Source organism: Formica exsecta, unplaced genomic scaffold (genome assembly GCF_003651465.1).
Source record: "Formica exsecta isolate Colony F162 unplaced genomic scaffold, ASM365146v1 scaffold153, whole genome shotgun sequence".
In the NCBI taxonomy this organism is placed as follows: domain Eukaryota; kingdom Metazoa; phylum Arthropoda; class Insecta; order Hymenoptera; family Formicidae; genus Formica; species Formica exsecta.
Genome location: NW_021848854.1, coordinates 194,255 through 213,103, shown reverse-complemented (window position 1 = coordinate 213,103; position 18,849 = coordinate 194,255). Strand labels below are relative to the sequence as shown.

At 34.8% G+C, this 18,849-nt stretch overlaps 2 protein-coding genes across 5 annotated transcripts in view; both read left to right on the top strand.

Annotated features, from left to right (window-relative positions):
* Positions 1–18,849, top strand: part of LOC115232973 (neurocalcin homolog) — a 236,845-nt gene that overhangs the window by 124,946 nt on the left and 93,050 nt on the right. The window lies entirely within an intron of this gene.
* The window catches only part of LOC115232971 (neuronal calcium sensor 2), a 208,900-nt gene that overhangs the window by 124,806 nt on the left and 65,245 nt on the right, over positions 1–18,849 (top strand). For 2 of the 4 annotated variants that reach the window (XM_029803157.1, XM_029803155.1), the window contains exons 1-2: positions 14,800–15,235; positions 17,313–17,777. The exons of 1 other annotated variant lie outside the window; for it this stretch is intronic. The gene's annotated coding sequence lies outside the window, so the exon portion shown is untranslated. Of the gene's footprint in view, positions 1–14,733; positions 15,236–17,312; positions 17,778–18,849 lie in introns of those variants that run through there. One more of the 4 variants, XM_029803156.1, reaches the window with a different exon arrangement.

Below are 18,849 nucleotides of genomic sequence, written 5' to 3'. Positions count from 1 at the left end.
AAGAGGAGCATGTGTGTGAGAGAGAGAGAAAGAGAGAAAGAGAGAGAAAGTGAGACAAGAGAGTGTAAGACAAAAGAGGAAAGACAAGAGAGTGAGAGATAAAGAGAGAGAGGACAGGCAGTGAGTCGTGACGCGTGAACGTGTAAGGAAGCCAAAGACCTAAGCCAAAGATTTCTTATATAATAAAGTTAATAGTTTCTTTCATTCGCATATCTCGAGCTTGATTACCTTGATCCCACAATATGATAGTGTTTTTGTATTGAAATAACACTATTTTGTATAAGAATTTTCACAACAAATTGAAATAACACTATTTTGTATAAGAATTTTCACAACAAATTGAAATAACACTATTTTGTATAAGAATTTTCACAACAAATTGAAATAACACTATTTTGTATAAGAATTTTCACAACAAATTGAAATAACACTATTTTGTATAAGAATTTTCACAACAAATTGAAATAACACTATTTTGTATAAGAGTTTTTTATAGCAATATATATTAAGCTGATGACGACAATGGTTATCAAATAGCAGTAACAATAATGTTAAAAACAAAATTAATAACGCTTGCAAGTTGATATATAGCAATGAAGATAATATTCAACATCAGCTTGATATATGGCATATAGCGCATGATATGGTGCAAGTATCGAGCAAGCTACTAAGAAAGTTTATAAAGACAGACGCATACATCGCACTAGACATTGCGAGATAAGAAACGGTCTGTTGGTCATTCCCAAATCGATGCAGTATAATGTCATCAGAGAAGCACACAAGAGAGGACATTTCGGTTGGCAAAAGACCGAACACGTGATTCGAAAGGAATTTTGGTTCAAGCAGATGCGATCCAAGATTCAGAAAGTTATTAACAATTGCATAAAATGTGTCCTCGTTGAAAGGAAAAAGGGGAAACCAGAAGGACTATTGTCATCTATAGATAAGGTTGATACACCACTGGATACATATCACGTGGACCATCTAGGAGGACCTATACTATCATCAAGAAAAGGTTACAAACACATTTTTGTCGTAATAGATGCCTTTACGAAGTTTGTATGGCTCTATCCCACCAGATCCACCACCACAAACGAAGTTCTTACAAGGCTAAAGAAGCAAGCTACAATATTCGGAAATCCCAGACGTATCATATCAGACCGAGGTACGGCGTTTACATTACATTTGTTTGAAGAATACTGCAAGGAACAAGGAATTAGACACGTTTTAATAACGACAGGAGTACCTCGTGGAAATGGATAAGTTGAGAGAATAAACCGAATAATTATCCCGATCCTGACGAAGATGTCCATAGGAAAACCGGAAGAATGGTACAAGCACGTTGACATAGTGCAGCAATATATCAATTCATCATACAACCGAACTATTAAGACCACTCCTTTCGAGCTGATTGGGAAATCCATGTTTTTGAAAGAAGACCTACATTTCCGAGAAATAATGGAAGCAGAACTGATACAGCGTTTTAAACAAGAACGCTGTGAGCTCCGTGATCAAGCCATGGAAAATATCAAGCAGATACAGGAAAGTAATAGAAGAACCTACAATCGAAGACGCAAAGCTGCTGCTAATTACAAAATCGGAGACTTGATAGCAATTCAAAGAACTCAGACTGGACCAGGCCAGAAATTGCATCCTAAATTCTTTGGGCCTTACGAAATAACATCTGTATTAAGGCTATTTGGCTATTTGGTGCGAAAGTCAGGTGAGCATGAGGGGCCAAACCGGACGAGTACATCAGCGGATTACATGAAGCTTTGGCCTAAATTTGGAAATTTGGAAACAGATTCAGAATACAGCTCAGACCTAGATGAAGACGACATTTATGAGAGCATCGAGGGCGATGCTCCTTGCAGAATGGCCGAGTGTAGTATCATGGATGCTGTGTGAGAGAAAGAGAGTAGCGTGTGTATGAGAGAGAAAGAGGAGCATGTGTGTGAGAGAGAGAGAAAGAGAGAAAGAGAGAGAAAGTGAGACAAGAGAGTGTAAGACAAAAGAGGAAAGACAAGAGAGTGAGAGATAAAGAGAGAGAGGACAGGCAGTGAGTCGTGACGCGTGAACGTGTAAGGAAGCCAAAGACCTAAGCCAAAGATTTCTTATATAATAAAGTTAATAGTTTCTTTTATTCGCACATATCTCGAGCTTGATTACCTTGATCCCACAATATGATAGTGTTTTTGTATTGAAATAACACTATTTTGTATAAGAAAATGGCCGAGTGTAGTATCATGGATGCTGTGTGAGAGAAAGAGAGTAGCGTGTGTATGAGAGAGAAAGAGGAGCATGTGTGTGAGAGAGAGAGAAAGAGAGAAAGAGAGAGAAAGTGAGACAAGAGAGTGTAAGACAAAAGAGGAAAGACAAGAGAGTGAGAGATAAAGAGAGAGAGGACAGGCAGTGAGTCGTGACGCGTGAACGTGTAAGGAAGCCAAAGACCTAAGCCAAAGATTTCTTATATAATAAAGTTAATAGTTTCTTTTATTCGCATATATCTCGAGCTTGATTACCTTGATCCCACAATATGATAGTGTTTTTGTATTGAAATAACACTATTTTGTATAAGAATTTTCACAACAAATTGAAATAACACTATTTTGTATAAGAGTTTTTTATAGCAATATATATTAAGCTGATGACGACAATGGTTATCAAATAGCAGTAACAATAATGTTAAAAACAAAATTAATAACGCTTGCAAGTTGATATATAGCAATGAAGATAATATTCAACATCAGCTTGATATATGGCATATAGCGCATGATATGGTGCAAGTATCGAGCAAGCTACTAAGAAAGTTTATAAAGACAGACGCATACATCGCACTAGACATTGCGAGATAAGAAACGGGTGGACTTGTCTGCGGATATATCATTTGCAAGATATCGCCTAAAGTTGTCCGCGAACTCTTCAAAAGTTAGCGTAAGGTATGAAATAAGTTTTCTCTTTCTAGTTCGTTTCGTGATCGCGCGACACGCGAGCAGATCTTTTTTTGCTTTTGAAACACCCACGGATCATTATCCACGATGATCTTAATTTCTTCTTACGCGCCAAGGTTCTCACAACTGAGCTTATGTTAACTACGCCGCGCGGTTTCGAGCGACACGCGAATCTAATAACGCCAAGTGTAGCACAACAACGGTTAACAAAAACTGTTTGTACATGTATATGCGATTTTACAGAGTGCATCAAAAACTGTGCACTTTTCTTTAGCTACAGATCTTTTTATTAAAAAATTGTAAGTTGTCTTTTTTCTCACAACTCTATAATTCTTGATATTTATTCCAAAAAAGTTAAATATATACAATAATTATATATTTACCAATCGGTCAATATATCTATTACAGCATTAAATTTCAAGCACTGGTAATTTTTGCGAGTATGCACGAAAATAAAAATCTGATAAGAAATTCGTAAAGTAGACAATAATAATTTTTAGAATAAAAGTCAGCAATTTATTAAAGAGTTAATATTTTTAAATTTTATAACTTAGGAACCGAGTATTATTTTGAATTAATTGCATTCCAATAACTGCGTACCAGCTGTGCACCATAAAGAGAAGCGTGGCATAAAGTGGCTATTATGATGGTGTAATGAGATTTTAATAATAAAAATAAAATACAATAAAGGACAATTTAGCAAGGAATTAGCCATTATTTGTTATATTGTTTGCGAATAGAGCTTTTTAAAATTAAGTTTTGAAGAAGTTTATATTTCACATTGTTAAATATTTGTATGCAAAATAGCATTGATCGGAGTAATAGAGTGTAATTTAAAATACGAGAAATATTCGTCCAATTATAATTATTATCCAAAAATCTAATTATTATAATTACATTAGTTTACAAATTTCACACTTTTTTTAGTTTCAGGTCAGGTTTTCGAGAAAAACGGGTTTGAAATCCCCCAAAAACGCGTTTTTTACCATTTTTGAAAATTCATAGCAGACGAACCCGATGTGCAAGAGACTTCAAACAGGGCTCAAAGGAAAGCTTGAACATTATACTTTAATATAAAAATATCGAATCTTTTATCGTAGATACAATCGAACCTCAGGTGCGCTTTGTTTTTAGATATAGTCGCACTGTATCAAATAGAACAATTGTCCCATGCAGTCCGATTGCAAGTAAAAGATTCGATATTTTTATATTAAAGTACAATGTTCAAGCTTTCATTTGAGTCCTGTCTGAAGTCTCTTGCATATCGGGTGCTTCTGCTATGAATTTTCAAAGATGATAAAAAACACGTTTTTTAGGAGTTTTAACCCCGTTTCTCTCGAAAACCTGGTCTGATAAAAATTTTTTGATAGCAGATTTCTGCTCAGCATTTAAAATTACTCTAGAAACAGTGTTCAAATGCTCTGGCACAAGACCTTGTAAACTAGTGTTATTAATAGTATAATTATTATAATTATAATATTAATTTATTTTAAACGTTTCTTAAGTTTATAGAACCGCGGAATTTTTTTTATGTTGTACTACAATATAATTTTAATTATTACTATATATAAAATTTACCAACTAAAATTAATTAATATAATAATATCTCTCTTTTTCTCTCTTACATATACATATATCTATATATAGAATCGTATTACTTTTAATTAAAAGTCAATTTTTGTATTAGCTATTTAAGATTGAATGTATAGTAGAGTGTCGTACACTACAGTATATATATATCGTAATTATAGTGTAATGCATACGATATCTTAAATATAAATTTCGTAAAAGCAAGATTTAATTGAAATTAATTAAAGCTAAGATAATTTATCTAAATAAGAATTATATAAATGTCTTAAGATTTTTTAAAAATTTGTTTAATTTCGCTTTGATGAGAGCTAAAGGAATTACTTCGGCTTTTAAGATTGTTTGCATGTCTGTATATAAAACGATATTTTTTAAAGCGGCAGCCAATGTATCATTTTTAAGATCCTGCTTTTTAAGACCTATACTCTTCTTCCATGATGTCATTATGCTTGCAGAAGATTGTTAACAATAAATTGGATGATCATCATAAAAAGATAGTGAATGAAGTGATCAGGTAAAAAAGAGTGAAATGAGATTATATTATAATGTGCTCTACTTAATGTAATATGATAACATGCTATTGAGTAATTTCCCTTTGATCAGCAGTAAAAATAATATTATTTTATCAAATCGTACATAATTAAAAATTACTTAAGTTATTAATAAGACCAAGTTATTAAAAACACAAAATCACTTTTGCAAAAAGATGTTATTATTTAAATTTTTTATGAGGGTTAAGAAAACGAAAGAGGAAAAGAAATCGTGAACAGTTTCTTTTAAAATTGATAGAGACATTATGAGAAAAATACACACACAGTTGTAACATACTTTTATATGTATGTTTATCGAGTTAAACTTTTTTTTTACGTTCTATATTATTCCATGACAACTGTTCTTGAACGAAATTGTAATTCGAATATAGTACAGGTATAATAAATTTGCGGATTTTATTTCGAGATTGAAAAATGTAAAAGGTCGTAGTGTGCGCGACTTTCTCGTTGCAGTACATTGCTTTGTGGTAATAATTAAGATACGTATCGAATTTATTCACGTGTGTTTCCAGAGACATTTAATCGTACAAAACATACAAAATAGAAACGTATAATTTTGACAACACAATAGATTAAAATATGCGCCAACATGATTCTAATGTTTTCAAGTAAAATAAAAAATAACTAAACAATACACTTTTTTTTATTTTTTTTTATTTTATTTTTTTTTTTTTTTTGCTAGAGATATCCGCAAATTATTTTTATCGGAAATTCCTGATTTGACAAAAATAGCGGAATAAAAATAGAGCGAAATGACAAAATGGCATTTATTCTGTTTTATCGGAATGTGTCGTTATTGCAAGTATAATTAAAATCCAGAAATTCTGGATTGCTTATTATACTATCCAACAAAAAAACGTAAAGGTCATACATTATAACATTCTTCAACGTTATCATTAACGTATCCGCAACGTGCACGGCGTGCAATAACGATCGCGATAACGAATCAAGTATGCATCGTACGTATCGCACGCCATTTTGGTGGGTATGTTAAAACCTTTAACTGGAGCGAGAGAGAATTTAAGTTACAATGAAAATAATACAAAATTAGAATAATTCTTTTGTTGATAAATTTTGTGACGAGCATTTTACTTTTTATGCTTATTACATTGAATCGAACATTATCTCATTTAATTTTTTCTGTGTTACTGATATCTTAATACTATGACAGAATTTAAAAGAGCTTTGTGAACCCGGTAAAACATCATAGCGAATATGTTAGAGTCTATGATTATATTTATATGGTTTATAATTATATTTTCTTTCTGCTATTTAATTTTAAAATATAATAATGTAAGTTTAATTTTAAAAAACCAGAAGAATATTTTTATGTATTATTGTAGATTCACAAAATTGTCAATACATTGTACATTGTGTTAAAAAATTTTTTCTATAAGAAAAAATAATCTGCAAATTTATTGGAAAATGTCAAAGCTTATTAATATTAGATTGTTCACGTAACAACTTTATTTTGGCTTACGGAGAAAACATGCATATTACGGTATATTGCAAGAAAGCTTGTAGCGATGACGAAGTTGCACGTTACATGCATTCATGTATATCTTTATCGGCGCCCTAATGCTTCATCTGAGCGCGATAAAAAATAGAGGAACATTATATTTAGTTGTTCGAAGGACGCTTGTGTTTCCAACCGGGGTTTTTTATTGCTTGTCAAAATACACGATAGCACATTATTCAAATGATCAACGTACCAGGTCGATTATTATGGCTTACTTTTTGCTCTTGTTCATGCATTTGCAACGCGTCTTAGTTTTTACAAACGCGCAAGCGTATAATTTTTTTGACAAGAAATATATTATTGATTTTCGTCCCATTATAATATTGAATAATTTTCATATTAAAGATATAATGTATCTCGCATCACAAATCGTTATATTTGCTACTAGCAATATTTCTCGTATGATACGAAAGTATGATATAAAAGCAAAAAGTAATTACGAGTTTTTACATTATTTATTTTCTCGGAGAAATCTCTTAAAACAAAATTTTTCAGTAAACATTTTATTATCGAAATTATATTTGTCATGAAAGTTTATTTCGCGTGCATTAACTTATAACATCTATTCTTGATATCAAAGTCGATTAATCCGTCATAACTATAAATTTATAATAACTACGTAGGATGCGAATTAACAATTGCGAGCGATTTCGTTTTTGCTCCCGGAAGCAAATCGAGCGATCAACGATTTCCTAAAGCGTAGAGCACGACGTTAAAAATGTTTCTCGAGGTGAATGTGCATTTTATGGACGTTCTTTGTGAAACGTACACATACGTATACATATGTTATACGCAGGCACGTCAGAAATTCGAAGGCGAGGCTTCGTACGAGATTGCATGCTGCTTTTCGTTGACTGAAATATACGGACAAGTGAATAAATTCGATTCGCGCGATACCAGACGATCTTCCTTTCTGAAAAGAGACATTCCTATGTTTTCCTAAAGCTATTTGAAAGGAATATTTTGTCTGCGATAGCTTATTCGTACACGTAGATATATAATATTTGGAGGTACAATTTTTCTACAATAAGAATATGGAAAATTTATCATATATGAATAACAAATGTTAATTTTGGAAACTAGCTTGGTGTGTTCTTTATTATATATACACCCGACATCCTCCCGATTTAAATATTTATAAAAAATATACAATAATGTTACGATGTATTAATCTACGTGAATGTTACACAATTGTTTTATCGATTTGAACTGCATATTTCGATAAATTGTGCATTTTGAGATACAGCATTAGTAACGGAAATGTATTTTTGCGCAGCGATAAAAAAGTTTTTTTTTTTTTATGGCACATTCGACTTTCTACAATTTTCCATTTTCTATGTCAATCGCGACAATACATGCAAACGTGATTTATCTAGTTTTTTGCTTCTGTCTTCCATGGAAAAAAAGAGTCTGTCGTTTCACAGAGTGACCCATTTTACTGAAATATATTGATGTTTCCTTTTTTTAATATAGTCGATTTATAAAGCTATATCCAATTATTCTCGTGCGCAGAAACAGAAATTTGTTTTAAATCCCGTGTGAAAACAAATATCCTCTTTCTTCCTGCCGAATTTAACTTTTTTTTTTCTATATTTTATCACGCTTAATCTTTTGTGTGACATGTACTAATTTTTTTTAAATTAAATAATTTTGGCAGCGGATGCTAAAGTAATGTACAAAGTTAAATTAATTAAGTAATGTACTAATTAAATTAATTGATTTATTTGTGTTTATTGATTTGTTTATTGATTTTTTAAGGTAAAGTTTATATATGTATATACAAATGATTGTGCCACATGTGTGTGTGTGTGAATGTTATTAATAACATTCTATATATATATATATATAGTTTTTCTTGGATTAAAATGATCGAAAAAGCGTTTATTAATATTTTTATTTTTTCCAATAACACAACTTCTCAAAATGTACGAGATTTAATTCTTTCGATGTTTGTCGATTTATTGCGGCAAATTTTTCTTAAATAATTAAAAACGAAATTATATATCAAACAGATATATATACAGAAATACACATAATATGGACATAATATGGACAATCATTTTTATATATAAATTATATATAGATGTCAAAATGGCAATGTAAATTTGTCTAAACTGAACAAAGTTACTTCTGCTGTCTAATATTAGTAACACTAACAAAGTCGTGGTCCGGAACAGGAAGTTTATAAAGATAATTTATTTTAGCAGTTATACCCTGTGTAAGCCAGCACGTGATAAGTAAAATAAGTGTAGTAAACGTAATTTTCTCAGGATGCACTGTTGTTGCACGAGAGTGTATAATTTTCATTTCTTAGATGAAAAAAATGTATTCTAATTAATTATACTTAATATTAAAATATGTGTTTAATCAAATATTCTCTCTTTATCATTTATTTAAAACATTTATAAAAATGGACGAAATGATTTAGACATTGCAATTTTGTTTTATGTAGGAACATATCTTAAATTCATATTTTAACTTCGTATTTTATCCTTGTTTCAAATTAATGGATATTTTAAAAGAATTTTTTTTGAGTCTTAGATGACTATTTCTCTCTCTCTCTCTCTCTCTCTCTCTCTTTAAATCTTTTTAAATCTTTTAAAAATATTTAACGTTATGTAGAATCTTTCTTTCTTAAATGGACGCGCGCTTGAATCTCCGACTTCTTGGAATCTTCGATCCTCAGCAAAAAGATAAACAATTGCTATTCATTTAAACTTTCAGCGCTCTCTGATTCAACTTTTAAACAGTTCCGACTTAAAAGTCATTATTGTCTCAACGTTTTATTAAAACCTTTGTTTCGTAGTTTACCTTTGAAATCTGTCGCTAAAAGATTAGGCGTTAGAAGTGGAATATATCCTGTATAGCTAAAAAATTTGATAACATCCATATTTGTTTTAATTCGATATAATAATATTTAATTCTATTTCTTCATACTAAATATTTCATTATTTTTGTGCATTAAATATCAACACATTATGGTATTTGATTCATCCCATTTGTTATTTAGGAGCTAAGCTTTTGTTAGCTTGAGAACTTGCTCCTTTCAAAATAATCGGCTTCCACAGCCTCATTTTTCCCACTCGAGTAGATGTATCTCGAGTTGCTTGAAATTCAACGTTGCGGCTGGTATTCGCCGCGAAACCGTGTCGTTTCTTTTAAATCGTATCGTACACTTAGAAGCAACCTTCCTCGGCACGTAGTGTGCATTTCTTGCTCCCGTAGCTGTTTCTTCTATGAAAAGTACACACGGGAGCGAATCTCGCAGGAACGAACAGAGCTTTTTCTCTTTGCGCGCACGGTTTTTTGCCGGTTCTGTCTTAGGATATGGAGAGAGATCTGTGCGAAATTCCGTCCCCGTAACGACGAAGATATCGCGGTCGATGTTTTGTTCTGCTCATTTTTCCACAATGCTCGTATTTTAAAGACATTTTTGTTAGACGATTTTTTCGTCGAATGTCTTCGTATTCGTGTGCTTGTCAATTGCAGTAATGGAGTGAAGGAAACTAGAATGGAAAAAGAGCTACAGAGAGAAGTTTCTTTTTGCTTCTTTATGAAGGAAGCTTTGTTTTCGTGATAAAATCTTTTTTCCAGTTTTCGAAAAATCATATTTAAAAAAAATATCTGTTTGCATGTATATATGTATGTACGGAATGTACATTGGTATTGAATTTGGTGAAGGATCGTAAAGGGTTTATTTTTTAATAAAATTTTGAATTTTTTGAGAAATGTCTGTACACGCTGTAACTTTCGCAACTTTTGAGATATCTTCCTCTATGAGGAAGCCAAAATTGAAAAACTTGCTTGCTTTAAAAAGCTTAAGCTTTGTAAGCGAAATATAATGATAAGAAAGCAATGTGCAAGTTTCTAATTTGTACAATTTTCATCTTGTTTTATTTTTGGAATATATTTCCTAAATTTTAAATGTATATGTGTGTTTGTGTTGACCGACTTTTTTGCGATAACAGCGTTTCTATTTAAAAGAATATTTATCGGAATTTATCCAAAATTCAAGATAATGGTATTTAAAGAGATTTGTTAGTATTTTCAGATACCACATAGGTAGGTAAATGCAAGATATACGCAGCAATATATATTTGTATATAAAAGTAAAAGAATTGTCAGTATAAACGCTGATTTTCTTTATTAAATTCCATATAAATATTCCGTTATAAAATATATGGAAAAATAAGAGGACAATTTCCTTAATAACGAGTCAATAAAATAGAAAAAGATTGCATCTCTTGTCAATTCTATATTTGAACAATTTAATAATTTGTTCATAATATCAATAATATTTCAATTGAAGCTGCTTTTTACATCTACGTGATCATTATGAGTTATTTATTGCATTAAAAAATTCGATCGATCAATACCGCGAATGCTTTCTGGCACGACAATATTACAAAATTGCAGATATATTTACGTTGTTTATGCATTTCGTTTACCATGGATGTACGTGTTTCATCTCGAATCGTATCTTTCATGATTGCTAAAAATAGTGATTTTTTTTCATGCGCGAGCAAATTGATGTATAAAACGTGTCGCAGAAGATACATATGCGCATACAATGATACGTTTAGTGTCTTTTTTCGCGAGACGCACAACGTAACGTAAACCCTCTACTTTCCTCTCGTGCACGTCGACGATCATTCGTGCAGAAAATTGAAAAGCCGCACGAAAAGAACGACGCGCGTTCCACTTTTTTGGGCAAACGAATTATAGCTAGATGGAATGAGTGCGATGGATGACAAGATTGCACTATATTCACATAGAATCAATTTAAAGCTGCTGCGCGACGATTTTTAATTGAAAGTAAAAAAATTACCGTGTTTCGGCGCGTGACATTCAAATTTTTTTTTTTTTTTGCTTTGTTGCAAATTAATTAGTTGTCTCATTTCCATTCACTATAAAAGAATAATATTTTTTATTGAATAAATCGCCGATTAATATATCCAATTTTGATCAGATTAATTGAAAAACAATTTTTGCTTACGTAGTTCATATTTTTATCGTGTAAATGTAATCACGCGTCGTTAAAATATTATTCATCTACTGTGATATAGAGTAATGATTGGAATCTATAATTCTTGGTATTCTGCGATTTTCATGACGTTCATTTAATAGCTATGATTGATTTTTACTATTATTGTGTATAATCGTACAAATACGTACTTAACAAGCAGTTTTTAGAAATGATAGAAATAATCGGATGAAACGAGGAATGTATTGGAGTTATTATGAATGTAATTCGGTTATATATTAACCTGATAAATTATATTTATATGTCACAAAACATATTTTGTATATTAATTACGATATTAGTTTGACCTTTTAATTTAAAACGGTAATTGTGATTTTTGTACAATTTCTAATCTGGAAAAATCAAATAAATATAAATTTTTCTATAAATTTTTCATGTAATTTAATACTGGAATATCATAACATTATTATTCTTAATTTTATAACATTAGAAGGAAATTAATTTTTTTTTATAAAGATAGTTTTATTCCAGTTTTCTTTTCTTTGAATCTAAATAACTCCCGAACGCATCAACGTATCAACCTCCGGTTTGCACCAAAAATTTTCTTTTATTATGCCCTTTTAAACGATATACTACAATATGGGCGGTCCCATTTGAAATTTTTGATTTGAGGTTTCCCTGGGGCACCTCTTTAGGGTGATAACCCCTCTCCTTAACCCCTTTAAAAGAGTAGCCTCTCGAAATGATGGAACATGTATTTTGTGGTTTTTTATAATTTTGAGCCGTTTCCGAAATATAGGGAGTGGAGACAGACTTTATAGACACCCTGTATAATATTTATCGTAGCGTGACCAGCGCAACGGTTATTGATTCTTGGTTTCTTTCAAAAACTGTGAGCTTGTGGACGAGCGCGTATCGTTCTTCACATAGGTTTGCGCGCATTTGTGTGAATGAAAGCTTGCGTTTCTCTCTTTCCTTGTTGCGGCATCATACTGCGAATGGTACCACATGATGCACACCTGTCTCATGTGACTTCTCTTTGTAGCGATTGTAACGTAGATTCACATCGCATTCAGGACCGACAAAGCGTTAATCGATATTAATTACATCACTCGGTTTCTATCATCCGAATCCATTTTCGGCTCTGTTGACCCGACGCGGAACGAGCAACCGTTTGGCTTTCCGCATGGGATCGCGCAATGGATATCGATGATCGCTTTTTGTTAAAGCGAGATAGATATATTTGCATGGGAATTGTGATATCGCGCCGGGTGTTACGCCAATTCGACTTTCGATGTGACATAACGAAACGTGACGCGTAACAATGCGAGGCTTGAATTCGAGCGACGCGTCGCTTCTATGGGGTACGATATAATGTAAAATAAAATCAAATAAGGCCATATAATATTTATTCAGAAAGCGATATAAATATTTGAAAATTTTTTTTTAAATCGACGGATAATCGCACACACACACACACATATATAGTTTGAAATTGATAAAACTATAAATTACTTTAAAATTGTGCGATAAAACACGCTTTATCAAAATACGACACTAGATATAATTCTCGCGTGTGTGATGATCGTGTGAGATTCATATCAATGGAATTGGATGGTTTTAAAGTTTGCTTTATTGGGAAATTACATTGATTCAAAGTGTATATTAATTTATAGGGTTGGTTATTTCGTTCGCGAAGTCCACGATATTATAATACCGATTTACAATACACATTTATCTTCGTTAGAGTAAAGTCATGGTAAATTCCTCGCTAGTAAGCATCAGCACGGTCATGCGCAAAGTACATAAATGTTTCGATCATTATTTTTCCAGCAGTAGATGTTCATTTGCCTCGTCCAGCATTATACCAGTTGATTAAGTAAAATTAATTTCCCTAGTACAATGTGTACGCAAGGAAGTTTTTTCTTACTCCATACAAATTTTACGCTATTCTGGCAGAAATACAAAAGGAAAAATTAAACTAGTTGGATGCTCACGATATAATAATACGATGCATATGGGTGTGCATATGTTTACACTTATAGTATATTATATATACTATAAGTATATATAATATATTCAATATGGCGGATGTCAAAACTTAAAAAATGTTTATATTGCAATCTAAATATTTGAGTCCACCAATTAGAATTTGACAGTTTCTCTGCAATACACTCCATATTTAACCATGGATATCTTATTAACCATAACCGATACCAAAAATTTCTTTTGAGGGTTGAAAGTCCTAACAATTTTACTTTATTTTGATTGTAATAAAACTTTTCCAGCACATCACATATTGTAGCTATAATATGACGAAGTTCGTGAAAACAGCCCTTTTTTGCAACTTCAATTGCAAATTTCTCAGAATTCTGACATGATGGAGCAATTTCGTGTTCAGCGTCCAAAAACCTATAAGAAACGACTAGTCCCGTTCCGGTGTCCGAAAAAAGTTATTTTTTGTTAAACGGTGTAATGTATCAAGTGGCGAATTTGTCCCACATTTTTACTACTATATTAAAAATCAAAAATAAAAATGCATAAAAACAGGTGTTGAACACATAAGAACACTTGGAAGATGCTCTACTTTTTTGTATCAAAGAAGATACGAAGAATTGCATTGCAATTTCATCGAGTTTCCTCGTCACCAGACCTTCCACATTGTAACCGTTCGGAATATCTGACGCAACGTTCGTCCCTCGTAATCCACCACGATTCTCGTCGCGATACGTAATCTTCGAATGATCTCGTAACTGACGCAGAAATGCGACCGCGGGTATAGCGGTTAAAACGTCGATGTCGCGCGATGCAGCGATATCTAGAGCTGTGCAATCGTTCGACCGTATGCGTGCAACGGTTTACGGTTAGCGGATACCATCACCGCCGCCGTCGACGGCGGAAGAAGTGGTGAAGAACACGGGATAGCCGGTAGGAGGTGCCGAAGAGAGTGGCGGAAGATACGTAACACACTTTACGGGCGCGAACGGATAGAGACGGAAGCGAGGTCGTATATAGACCGGGAAAGAAAGAGAGAGAGAGAGAGGAAAATAGGAGGTGGAAGCTTTCGCGGGCTGCGAGAAAAATCAGAGGGGGCAGCAGGGGTCGGAAAAGGAGAAGGGGCAGTGGAGGCCATGAGGAATCTTACGGCGGTGGGGACGGGTGGCGGCAGCGGCGGCGGCAGCTCGTTCAGCACGCAGGATCAGTCTCGGGGAGAGAGACCTCGCACCGACGTTTTCGCCTCGCTCTAGCTAGTACCTCCGCCGCATTCGTACGTGCTAGAAAACGCGCCGTATCATTGACGATTTTGAGCCGCGGGAGAGAGAGAGAGAGAGAAACGCCGCGGATAACAAAAGGCTCCGGGTTTCACACGTCTCTCTCCGCGACACCGCACTTCTTTCTTTTTTCCTTACTCCAATATCTATCTTCTTCGCCTTGGACGACCCACGCGTTCTGGTGATCGCGTCGGTTGTTGTTGTTCAGTACGGTTAACGAAGGGCCGGCTGAGGGCGAAGGAGAGAGAAGAGAAGCACGAGGGAGACAGGGAGCGAGAGGAGAATCGCGTGCGTCCTCGTTCCGTCCTCTTCGATCGAGTACGCACCCTTCTCGGTCGACGAAGGGAGAAAAGCGAGTACCTACACCGCGTGTAAGGATCATGCCACGCCGCTATCAGCTTAAAGTGACAATCCCGGTGTTGTAGAGAAGCGCGCAAAGGGCTGCAGCAAAAGTAGGAGAAGAAAAGAGAGAAAGAGAGAGAGAGAGAGAGAGAGAAAGAAAAGGAAGAAAACCACTTAAGAAACGCGTTGGCGTTTAAATCACGAAGTAGTACGGCTTGAAGTGCCGACCCTTTTCCTTACGAGGGTACGCATGAGTGTACGACTAATTAGCGAGGGATGCTGGCATAGTGACGAGAAGGGAAAGGGGAATGAGAGTCACCGGCACGACCAGGTCGAAGAGCCAAAGATAAGGGAGATCGTGTGTGTGTGTAGCAGAAAGTATTTCGTATGCGAGTATGTTCGGTGGACCCCCGGGGCGTACTGAGTAGAAGGGAGGTTGCGAAAAAGGCGAAAAATCCCACGATCTTTCCACATCCTTTGTTCCCGGAATTCCCGAGTAGCTGCCTCAAGTTCGCGAACGCTCGAGTATACCTGTGAGGCTGAAGATTCGCTGTCTAAGCGTTTTAGAACCGACGTTTCTCTTGGAATTAGACAAAGCTGGGATATAACGTACGTCTATATAATGTACAATTCTTTTCCTATCGTTGAATTTTCCGAAGTCAGCTCGTGCATTTTACACGCAAGACGAAAGAGGAATAAATAGCTGGAAGGGAATTAGGGTCATTCGATAAGATATCTGGCTTTCTGATCACGTCTCAGACCGCTAATCTCCTGTAAGATTGGTCATTTCGTAGGTCACTCGGGAAGAATTTTATTAAACTAAATCGTACGAGGAACTATGTATTGAGTTCAAAAGCCTTTTGAAATGAATATGATTAATCCGAAACACAATAAACGAAAATAAAGAAATTACTCATATTGCGCTTAAAATTTTGCTTATTATATATATTTGTGTTCTTTTTTAATTTAGATTTCAAGATCCTTTTTTACATTCTTTGATAAACATTTATGATCTGACAATTTATTTGGTAGTAAATACTTTTTCACACCTTCAATGTTTAATTTTAAAATGTGAAAAAAGCATTTGGGATATAGAATGTTTAATATTACATATTAAATATACAAAATTTTACATACATATATATATATATACAAATTTTTTTTAAATAATTTTATATATATATGTATATATGTAAAATTTTATTTAATTATAATAAGAGTAATCAAAGTAATGAAAGTAAGTCCGTCATTTCTGTAATATTAAATATTAGAGTAATTAAACTTGAGATTAGCTCTTTGCAAAAAGAAAATCCAATGATAACTGCTCGAATATTAAGACTTTACGGTCTCTACGGAATTTCAGAGAAACTTGGAATGAGACTCTCGGGAAATTGATTTATCGCGACGTATCTATTTATATATCATGGTAATATGCGAGAAGCTTACACATCAATAAGCAATTTGTTCTTATCTATTTTTATATTATAGATACGGCGACACATATATTGAATCACATATATAGATACGAAGGAAAAAGCTAATACGCGATACATCGCGAAATCGATACATCCCCCATCGCGCGGTCTCTCGCTGTATGTAAATAAACAATTCCATCGCCGACCCACATGCCTTGTTAAGGTTAAACGCTAAAAAAGCGGCGTTTTGATTCGGCAGTCGATCCCGGACGGGCGTGTTGTTCCCCGTTGTCGAGCGAAAGCTTGAAATTTTAAACGCCCGTTCTAGATTAAATTCGACCCGTGTATACCGCGGCCGCGCGCAACGTTATCCAACGGCTTTAAGCCGCGCGCTTAAACTTTAAGCACGAATCGGTGGGGGAGAATAATGCAATCGGACGGGTAATGGGTTAAACGCGGCCGAGTACCTTCCTCCCTCCTTCCCCGCCCCCCTTTTTCTCCCTCATTTCTCTCTTTCTCCTCGTGCAGCTGCGGCCCTTTATCGGCCGTCACACATACCGGGACGGTACGATCGATAGCGCGCGAATATATACGCGATATATACGCAAAAAGCCACGGGCCGCTGGTCGAAGCCCCGCGTATATCTCGCAGCGGCGTGAAATTATATATCGTTGCGATGTGTGATCCGCAGGACGCAGGTGAGATAATATGCGCTCGCGAATTGCGCGCGAGGGTGCGCGAGCCAGGAGGGTGCCATCGTGCCGGTTGCAGTAGTGACTTGCGGGCTTGCGGGCGGACACGTTGCGAGCGCAGCTTGACAGCTTACGTTCCATGTGTCGTGAAAGGGCCTGTGCCAACGGCGGCGATCTCGCGGGCACGGTTTTTCGGGCGAACGACGGCTTCTCGTGAGTAATCGGGGGTTTAGCTCGGCTGCTGTGCCAGCTTCTGTCACCTCCTCATCTTCTTTATCGTCATCATCCCGGCGAGGAAGTGCAAACGCGGGGTACAAAACGCTCGCGAGACGAATCGCGAATCCTACGAAAGAGAGAGAAAGAGAGAGTGAACGTTATCGTTTATCTCGAGGGATATACGAAGAGGATATTGCACGAGAGACATTGGTCCGCTGGCGTCGTGGAATAACGCTACTACTGAACCGGTAAGCTTCTTTCGTGCGGTTTATTAACGCCTTGTAATCCTTAGATTTTACGAGAAGAAACGTCGAGATATCTTGGATATTCTCTCTTTATTTTTCTTCTCTACTCTCCCTCTTTCTCCGATAATATGTTCGATCAAAGAGACAGTTGTTTACGAATTCTGAGTAAAAATTGTAAGCAACATATGATAATACATGTTCAATATCATCATTGTAGAAATTTGTATGTTTATTCGTGATGATAGCGATGCGACAATTGACGTAAAATAGACTTTTCCAGAATTGTAACATCGAAAACTGAACTCGTCTAAAGTGTACTTAGACTTTTCGGTTTTGCACTCTTTCTATGCAAGTTGACAGTTTACTTCGCTTTGCGATTTCTTTCAATACATAGCAAATAGTATCAAAATTCGATTCTTTATTTGAGAATCTATCGCTATTACGATAGCATGAAAACATCTATATATACGCTGGTTTATAAATAATTTTGTTGAATCGTAAAGAGGTCGATACGTTTAGATTTCTCTTAAAAAAGATCATAAATATCTTGCAATAATAATAGTATTTATACACTACCGATAGTTTTTTCGCCATTTAGATTCTGCGATAGCACCATTAATAACAAATTTATTATGTTAATTCACAAATGTAATCACTAAACAAGTCGATAATAATATTTGCGGAACAATAAAAGATGAATTAAGAGAAGATAAACACTAGATTAGGGTAAAAACTCGTATATGGAATGACTGGCGTGACTTCGTGGACACTGTACATAAATTCGAAATACGCGGATTCGCGTGCATGGATTAAATATAATCTTCTGGAAGAGTAAATTAGGGAATACGTTCAATTACCTTGAGTATTCGCGTCACGAAAAGTCGAATCATTGCTCGCGTCTTATGTCGCTTTCGTACCGCCATAATGAGACACCCTGTATATACGTTCAATTAGAATTAAGAGCTTTACAACAGCTGCTTCTCCCGGCAAATTAAACGACCGACAGATTAAAACTTCACGCCGTTAATCCCGTGGTCGTTGTTTTACAATGATTAACGTCGTTGTAATAATCGTT